At 46.3% G+C, this 10,000-nt stretch overlaps 1 long non-coding RNA gene across 1 annotated transcript in view; it reads left to right on the top strand.

The window, feature by feature from the left end:
• The window catches only part of LOC135101105 (uncharacterized), a 102,824-nt gene that overhangs the window by 67,977 nt on the left and 24,847 nt on the right, over positions 1–10,000 (top strand). The window contains exon 2 of the long non-coding RNA XR_010269026.1: positions 3,702–3,785. This is a non-coding gene — a long non-coding RNA (uncharacterized LOC135101105). The remainder of the gene's footprint in view (positions 1–3,701; positions 3,786–10,000) is intronic.

Here is a 10,000-nt window from a genome sequence, read left to right as displayed (position 1 = left end):
TTTATTTAATGCAGACCACTCGCAGGGTTTAGTTAGATTCGAGTCAACTGTAACAGAAGCAGCAGAAGTCGTCGTTAACAGCAGCACAACAACAACAGCAGATGGAAATCCTGAGAGCGAGAAACTGGTAATGCTACAGCGTTGATGGTTTTCTTCAATTAAACCACGAATTTATTGATCTGATAGTTACCTGTGTAATTTTGTGCAATATGCACTTTGCTTCTGTTTGTGTCATATACACTGATAACGACCAGTATGTAAATATGTAGCGGCAATTGTAATTATTTTCAATATATGTGATGTTATCTTGGATGTTGTTGTGTGCCGCGGCCATGATAGGAAATTGTGGTGGAAGCACTGCATCCGCGAGGAAGGAGGAGCAAGAAGAGAAGGACAAGAAAACACCTGGAAAGTGTAGATGTAAGATTGGAAACAAAAGGCGTAATGACTGAAGGGAAGAGCCAGAGGAGTGGGCGGGGAGTGAAAACAGAAAGGCAGAATGATGATGGTCTTGATTCCCAGAACACAGGGCCAAGCTCGGACGTGCCACTCCCTTCCCCTCACACTCGTCCCGGCAAGGCTGGACATATTTCCTCGTACTCTCCCTGCAAATGAAAAAAAAAAAAGCCAAATGGTATTCCAGACACGCGTAACAAGGTATCGCATTGCCGCTGAAATGTAAACTGAGAAAAAATGGTTCGTACTTTGATATTTACTAAAAAAGAGTTAAAGAATTACTTACTCTCATCTGAAAAAAAAAAAATCGTTGAATCGTCCTTCACTAAACCAAACAGGTGAAAAGTACGTGGAACATTCCCTCGTGTCTCGTTGAAATGTTCCTCGTCTTCGTTCTCGAGACGTGTTTAATGTGTCCAGCCGGAGCCGCCTCCACCACCATCACCACCACTACCACCACCACTGTCATTTCTGCTCTTGGCTAAACTCATCGGCGAGTCCCGTCACGCCTGCTGCGGGTTTCCGGTGAGGAGTGAAAGCGGCTAGTGACTCTGTATGCACTGCGCCGGACTTGGTTATCTGGGGGTGGTGGGCCGCTGCCTCACGACCCATTCCCATGCACACCTCGCCGCCCCGCGCATCGGCTCATAATCGCCATCTCCTTCTCCCATTTATTTTCATGGACAGGAAACATTGCAGCAGCTCTGTGACGGGCTTCAGGTGTGTTCATGAGAGTGTGTTAAGTCAGCTGCCAGTGTGTGTGTGTGTGTGTGTGTGTGTGTGTGTGTGTGTGTGTGTGTGTGTGTGTGTGTGCGCGCACGCGCGCTTGTGGCTGATAAATTATTCACACACACATATTTACACACACACACACACACACACACACACACACACACACACACACACACACACACACACACACGTATTACCTCAGTCTGCTCTACCTCCGCATATTTTGCTGCATTTTCCGTTCACTTTACAAATACGAATTAATGTCAACCTACAGTCCACAAATAACAGTAGATAAGACCAACAGGAAGCCATTACCGCTTTTTTTCAGCTTTATTTCTCGAGTCTAAGCAGTGACCTTAGGGAGTGTTTAAGTAGTCTTTTTTTCCTCGCCATCAGCGGTTTCCTTTCACTTCTGGTGTTGAGCCTCGGAGCTACGTTGCTAGGTCACGTCTACTCTGCGTCTGAAATGCTCCGTGGACAAGAATGAATACTGATTAGAAGGCCTTCAGGTCAGGTTAGATTAGGTTAAAATAGGTTAGCGTAGGTCGAAGGGCGAATGCTTAGTTTGTGTTGATTGGGAGATCGTAAGTGCTGAGTGGAAAGTCGTGCGAAGTGGGATTATATACTTATATCATTGATGCTGGGAGGGACTGGGTACTGGGCTGTGTTAGGTTTGGTTAGCTTAGCGTAGGTCGAAGGGCGAATGTTGAGTGAGTGCTGATTTGGAGGTCGTAGGTGCTGAGTGGTAGTGTATACTTAAATCATTAGTGCTTAGGAGAGACTGGGTACTGAGTGGGGCTTGTGAGTGTTGAATATGACGTCATGAATGCTGAGATGAAATGGTTGCTGAGTCAGTGGGCGCTGAACATGACGTTATGAATGCTGACATGAACTGGGGGTGAGTCGAGAGGTCGTGGGTGTTACGAAGGAGACTGTGGGCTATGAGAACACACACACACAGACACACACACACACACACGTCACCCTGGCCGTGTTTGTGCCGCACATGTCTTGTCCCTCGACTTTCTCTCTGGTTACCACGACCCCCTGACCACTGCGACCCTTGCCCCGCCACCCAGGACCCCCAAGTGCGCGGTGATCCCCTGCGCATCATAATTCCCTGCCTGATACCGTCCCCAGGCCACGCAGGTCACACCAAACCCTTGACCCGTGACCTCACAACCCCGGCGGCCACCATTACTCCTAGGGCACCTCATTTAAGCCGGCAGGATCTCGTAACCAGGATCTCGTAACCACGTCACCAGCACCATCACTACCAACACGTCATCACCACCACCACCACTGCCACCAACGCTGCTCTGAACGGTTATGGTTCTATGGGGATGGTGATGGTGGTGCTGGTGCTAGTGGTGGTAGTAGTAGTAGTAGTAGTAGTAGTAGTAGTAGTAGTAGTAGTAGTAGTAACACATGATTCATGTAAAGATTAAATTTATTATTATTATCATTATTATTGTTGTATTATTATTATTATTGTGGTTGTCAGTGTTATTTTTTTTTAAGCAGCATGGACAGTATATTTGTTTTTCTTGTCACGCTTCTAACGATGATCATATATTCATTTATAAATATCATTGTTATTGATTTATCTTATTCACTCTTCATTGATTATTATTTATCTATTTGCAGACACACACACACACACACACACACACACACACACACACACACACACACACACACACACACACACACACACACACACACACACCCTTCCAGATTAGACTTAGCTTTAGGATAAATGTTAAGTATTTCCCCACCCCCTCTGTACATTTTCAGCTTGTTAGCTGCCTAAAGAATAAACCGTTTATTATTATTATTATTATTATTATTATTATTATTATGAACACACACACACATACACGCACACACACACACACACACACACACACACACACACACACACACACACACACATACACACACACACACACACACAGAGAGAGAGAGAGAGAGAGAGAGAGAGAGAGAGAGAGAGAGAGGGAGAGAGAGAGAGAGAGAGAGAGAGTGTGTATCACTGTATAGTCTTGGAGGTCATGCATTGTGGGCTGCCCTCTCTCACTGACCTCAAGACCGCTCCTTTGCCTGTCATGTGTTGCTGTTTATATTCAGTGTGTGTGTTTATGTACGTACATAATAGTATTCATCATGTGTTGTTGCCATTACACATTACTCTTTTTTTTTCATTCCATTTCAGCTATTTTTATTTTACTAAGACTAAACTAGACACCTATAATTTACTTGTGGATTCGATGGTTCAGTATTTCATGTTGGAAAGTAGTTGCTTTTTTAACTGTATGTAGAAAACGTTTTGCAAATTATCATCTGGTACATTTATTTAAGCATTTTTATCTATGCGTTATGTGGAAACATGAGAATTATTATCTGGCATTCTATATATAAGCTGCACATGAAAAAAAAACTCCAAATGTTTATGTGGTATTCTGTGTCCAGAACTATATGCGGAAAATTCACACGGTTTCCTCTCATTTTAGGCCTCCGTGGGTGCTAGGCCGTGATGGATGCCGAGGGCCAGTGGTCGGGAAGCTCCCCCGCTGAGCACCGCTACGCTACTCAAGGTGGGTGTAATTTCCATGATGAAATAATGCCTAAGTAATTACGAGAGTCACGATCAAGCCGCACCGTCTGTGAGAAGATGCTACGAAGTTTGAGCGTCTAATTCTGTATGGGTCACATGGCCGCCTTTTTATGGCGTTAGTGCAGCGGGTGGTGGTGCGCGTGGTGTGTCATGTGATTACGAAGTTTATAATCGTATAGGAGTGTTTTGTCGCTCATTATGATTCCTTTGATGTGAGATTTAACTGCAATAGAGTCTTTGGTGCATGTGAGCCACGTAAATAGCGAAACGACATCTCAGGGGCGGGAATCGAGCATCTAGTCTCTGCCGTACCTGACCGTTCCTCACTGTGCTCATGTGTCTGCTTCCTGCACTCTGTAGTGGTGCTGATGTATTTCACATGTTACAAGTATTTTCGGTCTCGCAGAAAATTTTGTATTGATATGCATGATTTTGCGAGGGACGCAAAGTGAATGCATGTATAAATCCTGTCGCATACACGCCTCGCAGAACCCCGTGCAGTGCCTCGCGTGCCTGACTGCCGCGCTAATGTCCGCCTCTTGTTACCTGTCCGCCGCGAGTCGTTGATGTCCCTTAATGTCTCTTGTATAGCATGGGGTCACCGCCGCTCGGGGGGGAGGCCAGGTCCAACACAAGGCCCCGAGCAGGTGACACCGTCGTCATATATGGAGGTGAGTTACGCCGACAATGCCTGTGCGAGATGTTCCTGCGAGGCGAACACGCAGACCCTTCCTGCCCACACTGATGGCACGCTGAGACAAAACCTACCGATTTGGATATCTCATGAAAAAAGAATATATGAAGATCTGATAATGCATGAAGCATGACGTCGTGCATTATTATGCGTTACGCAAACAGACGATTGTGTGGCGTCCTCTTGATATATCCCCCTAATGCTTTATCTATATTTACATCATGCTCTCTTAATTAGCAAACACCTTGACACGAATTGTCCATGTTTGTGAGGGAGGCAGGCCGATGTTGCGACACAGCCAGCGTCTACGTGAGGGTGACAGGAGAGCAGGGAGTGAGTGCGCAGGGTGAGGGATACTGGGGGAGACGAATGCGGGAAGCTGAGTACTGGAGCATTGCTGAGATGAGAAGAGGAGAGGCAAATTAATTAGATCAGCTTAAGGATTGCTGTTGAGACGGTGTCAGTGAAGGAATATGGATGTTGTATACTTGAGGTAAATGCATCACTGGAAGTCGCGGAGACAAGAACAAGAACAGGGGTGGTCAAGATGTGAGCATTCTCTACGGCCCAGCTAACACATCTTGTGACTACTTCTTTTTTTTTTCTTTTCAACATAAGGGACAAGGTGAAGGGTCGGGGTGAGGGCGATGTGCGGGCGTCAGGCCTGGAGCGGCATGAGGGTGGGTGGATGGGTGCAGAAGACATGCCTCCACACACAAGAAGTCATCGAGGGATGTCAAAGAGGGAAGAGCCGCATTCCGTTGTGTGGGCAGTCAGATGGTGGCCAGAGGAGACACACCAGAAGAATGGGACTCACATGAATAATGAAGTTCATTTTAGCAGAAATCTGCGTGAAAACTGTGTGAGCAAAAAATGGTCTCATCTCCATCCTGGCCCGTTGTACTACATGCTGCCTCTGGGGAATTGCTTACAGCTTGTGAAGACACAGTCGCCTCTCGCGTGTCTCGGGATTGCCAAGACAGTCATGCAGTGACGAGGCATCTCATTAACTAATGATTACAGGGAACGAGCAAGCGAGGGATGAAAGTCGAATAAAAAAATATATCAGCGATAATTATATTGTAAAGCAAATTTATAATGGCTCATGTGATGTGTTGCGGTGACTTGGAAAAAAAAGCAAAGGCCCTGGAGATATATTTTGAAAGTCTTGCCTTTTTCTTCACGGGGCGGAAACAAGGTATTTCCGCTTGCTAATAGACTGATCTACATTTTCTGACAGCGTGCTTGAATTTCTCGGCATGTGCACTGCAGCGCCCTCGTCTAGCGAATGTGTTAATCCTCGGCCATGCAAGCTTCCCTACTCCTCTCAGCATAATTTCATGTTTCTCTTTTTCTGGCTTCACTTACTAACGGCAGTGAATGTTTTCAGAAATTTAAATAATTTTCTGTTTAACATTCAATTACAACAGTCTCAAAAAATGTGACGTTTTCATAAGACGTTTTGGTTGTGTTGTTGTTGTTGTTGCTGTTGTTGTTGTTGTTGCCGTTGTTTTAATTCAGGAGGTTGACCGCGTGGCATTTTTATGATAGCAGCATCTTGAGATCTGGTGCTTGGACAAGAGGCAGCGGAGAGAGCGGTGCATGCTTGGTCTCGCTGTAGGAAGGAGCAAGGCACACATGAATATAACCACCCGGCCGGGGAAGGTCACGGAGGGCCAACAGACTGTGACAGGGCAACTTTGGGTGTCACCAGTTGCAACAGCAGCAGAAGTAGCAGCAGCAGCATTCAGTTATTGGGTTGTCGTGCGAGCCAACCCGGAAAGCTGGTCTGCGTGGCGGCAAGCCCGAGTGTGTAATACCTGTGATTAGGAACTCTTTCAGAATGCTTGCCTCGGACCTCTTGGCATTACCGGGTATAAAATTTTAGTTTTATGTATGCTAAGAGCAGTGTTTTTAGTGAAGAAAAATAAGGAAGCATCATTCGGCAATCTCTTAATGACACGGCTCGAGGAATTTAGTGTTTAGCAATTGGTTTCAGTGGAATCTTCATATACAGAGAACACCTGTCCTCGGCGGGGCCTGCTGTTGGGGCGGGGAGCGGCGGGAGTAGTACATGAAGAACACACATCTCAGGCCTCGCGCTCACCATCACGTCCATCACCATTCTAGTCACTTGCACGCCGGCAACACCCGCCTCACCTCAGCCTGGCCGGTGAGTGCTTACTGCTGCTGCGTGTCTTGCTGCAGGACCCGCATTCTTCACGGGTGCCGCGTATTACTGTTATTTCAGGTCGTGTAGGGAGGAGACGCTGCCACTGCACGAGTCTGTCGGCGTGCGCTCGCTGATTGCTAATATGGAGGTGTTGCTTGAGGTGATGGTTAGGGCTGGATGAAAGGAGCTTTTTCTATTAACATGGAGGAGAGTGTAAAAATGAAATCGTGGGGAAGATTCACTTATTGCGTTCATTTGGACCCTTTCAGGACGGCAAGTACGACATTTTTCTTTTCTCAGGTCACATTTAGCAGGTTTTTTTTCGTTAGGTTTGTCTCGTACCGACTTGTAAAGTTACTTTCTTGATGAAAGATACAGTGACCACGACTAACACTTAAAATTTGACATATAAACTCATTTTAAGTTACTTTCTACCAGAAACTAGACAACAAATAAACGTAGTTACAATGATTGAGAGGATGAGAGTCAGGAGGAGGAGGAGGAGGAAGAGGTGGAGTAGGAAGAGGAAGAAGAGGAGAAATGAACGTCCGTGGATTGGAAAGTTAATACTACTGCAATAACTACGAAAGAGAGCTACTTAAAGAAAACACATTAACAGCACAATGGACTCGTGTCATGAAATACTTAACGAGGAGACGAAGGAATGAAACAAATTAAAAGGAAGAAAGGACTTGCTTATCGAATGCATTATACGTAGCACACACCTGCGACTCTTAAAAAGGTCAGCAAGACGGGTTCTCGAGCTGTTTGTAGTTCTCACGCCCAGTGCATTAATGGCCGAGTAGAGGGTATGATGGATGGGCAGGAAGGGAAAGGTTGGAGGTGAGGGGAAGGGCAGGGAGGCGAGGCGAGGCTTGGCGACCAGATAGGGGAAGGGTGGGTAGTGGTGATGGTTCGTGGTGAAGGGAGTGGAGGAAAAGGGACATACGGTGACGGGGATGGAGTGGGTGATGATGGTGGTGATGACGGGAGAGGGAGAGATGGGACGTGTGTTGGTGAGAATGTATGTCTATAGGGAATGGCGGGTTATGGGTAGCTTTGAGGGGTGTGTCATGGAATGTACGTGTGATGGTGGTGGTGGTGGTGATGAAGGGAGGCAGACAGGGTAGTGAAGGACTTATAAATCAAGTTAATCCGTCCTTATTTTAGGGAGTGGCTTTTTCATCATCTGCTGCGGTAGCTATTATATTATGCAATGATGACAAATGGCATAATGGCGGTGATGGTGTTGATAGTGTTGCCAGGAATGATAAGTACCGCTGATGATAGCGACAAGTGGTTGTAGATGCAGCAGTGGAGTGTTGGTAGCTAAAACAGCAGCGGTGGTAGAGATTTTAATATTGTTAGGTGGTGGTGGTGATGGAGGAGAAGGAGGAGGCGGATGAGGGGGGTGATGAGGAGGAGGAGACGGTCCCTCTTCCTGGTCAGAGGGCGTGCAGGGTCAGGTAGAAGCAGTTAAGCGGAATTAAATCTTTATTCCTGTAAGACAAGTTTCTTTTTCCTTCTTTCTATCAAGTGTAGAGAGCCAATCCCCAAGGCGGCTCCCGTGTTGAGGCGGACGTGCACAGGGAGGCGGGGAGGGAGCGGCCGGATAAAGCTTACAACAAAATTAGGAAGGTAAATGCCAATAGATATATTACCCGAGGCTTGTCAGACGAATTTCCGCCGGACACTTAGCACTGTGTTACCCGGGCTGACTGATGGAGTGATCGCTCGATGAATAAATTTACATGTGCTCAGAGAAAGGGCCTGTAATCTCACACACACACACACACACACACACACACACACACACACACACACACACACACACACACACACACACACACACACGATGTAAATAGAGGACGAGGAAGAGGAGGAGGAGAAAAGGAAGGAAGGTGATTGGTGAGGTTGTATGAGGAGATGATAAAATTTTGTGGTGACTTATACTACTGGCCGCGTAGGGAAGGAGAAGAAAAGGATTTTATCTCGTGAGTAGTTTTACGACAAGGCGAGCAGGTTTACGGGGCGGCGTAAGGAACTGGCTGGTTAATTGTGGCAAAACAGCCCGCGGAGAGGCGCTGAGGTGGCGGCGCTGCAACACTCCGGCAGCCTCGCTAAGTGGCCCCTCCTCCTCACCTTCCTTCTCTTTCTCCTTCTTTTCCCTCTCCACTTCCTACGTTTTCTGTTATATTATCCTATCTCCTTGCCCAGCAGTTTATTAGAAGTAGTTCCTAAATAACCGTGAAAATCCTTAAGGTCTGTTTTTCTTTGGCTATCCATGAAATCGTATGTGTTCCTCCTCCTCCTCCTCTTTCTCCTCCTCTCCCTCCTCCTCTCACATAACTTCCGGTGACACTAACTTATACTTTCTAATGAAATAATATCTACTTCCGTAACATATTTTTTTATTACAAAGTCTACAGATTTCCCCCCCTATCCTATCTCCTCGGTATACACGTGGGCTGCCCTGATTGCTTGCCTTGTAGTGCGTATTAAAAGATTATCCTCTGAAAATAATCGCCCATCCCGTACAACATTATTGAAAAAAAAGATTGGCGCTTCGGTGTCGTATTTAATGTTGTTTATGCGTCCACATTTATTCACCTGGGCGATTATTTACGGCAGTGCTTCGTTTTGTTTTGATTTCACGCCACAGATTGGGATTTATTGACTCCCGGCGCTAGTACATTGGTTCAAGTTATGCTCCGATGGGTCTGCGCTGTTCCTACTTGAGTATCTTACCTGCTTGGTCTTCCTTCCTCATCTGCTTGCCCTCATCTTCCTATTTGCTTGCTTTCCTGCGGCTACTTGAGCATTTTCTTACCTGCTTGCTTCTATCTTCCCACTTGCTTACTCATCTGGCTATCTGCTTGCTTTCTCTAGCTGTCCACTTACGAGCCTACCTGCTCATTTTCCTTACCTGCTTACTTTCCTGCTTATCTACCCACTTACCGCCTGACAGCCAGTCTACTTCCTTACCTGCTTAGCTGCTCAGCCGCTTGCCTACCTGTTCACCTACCTACCTCTCTATCTACCTATTTTTTTTTTTCACTTGCATATCTCTACTTTCTTACCTACCTGCCTAAATTCTCGCCCGCTTTCCTACCTGTCTATCTGTTTACTTTCCTGACTTGCCTACACACCTGCTTACCTGCCCACCTGCCTGTGACGACCTAAGTACTGTCTCCCAATTAACGCCGCTGTTGATGCTGCTCCGAAAGGCGTTATTTTATCAAGTTCATCTCTTAATGCCACTTGATGTGGCTTTTCTGTCACGTCTGTCAATTGTGGTTTGGAAAAATTCGGTATCTGTATTAGAGGT

This window comes from Scylla paramamosain, chromosome 6 (genome assembly GCF_035594125.1).
Source record: "Scylla paramamosain isolate STU-SP2022 chromosome 6, ASM3559412v1, whole genome shotgun sequence".
NCBI lineage: Eukaryota > Metazoa > Arthropoda > Malacostraca > Decapoda > Portunidae > Scylla > Scylla paramamosain.
The sequence above is the reverse complement of the archived record's forward strand: the minus strand, read 5'-3'. Positions and strand labels throughout refer to the sequence as shown.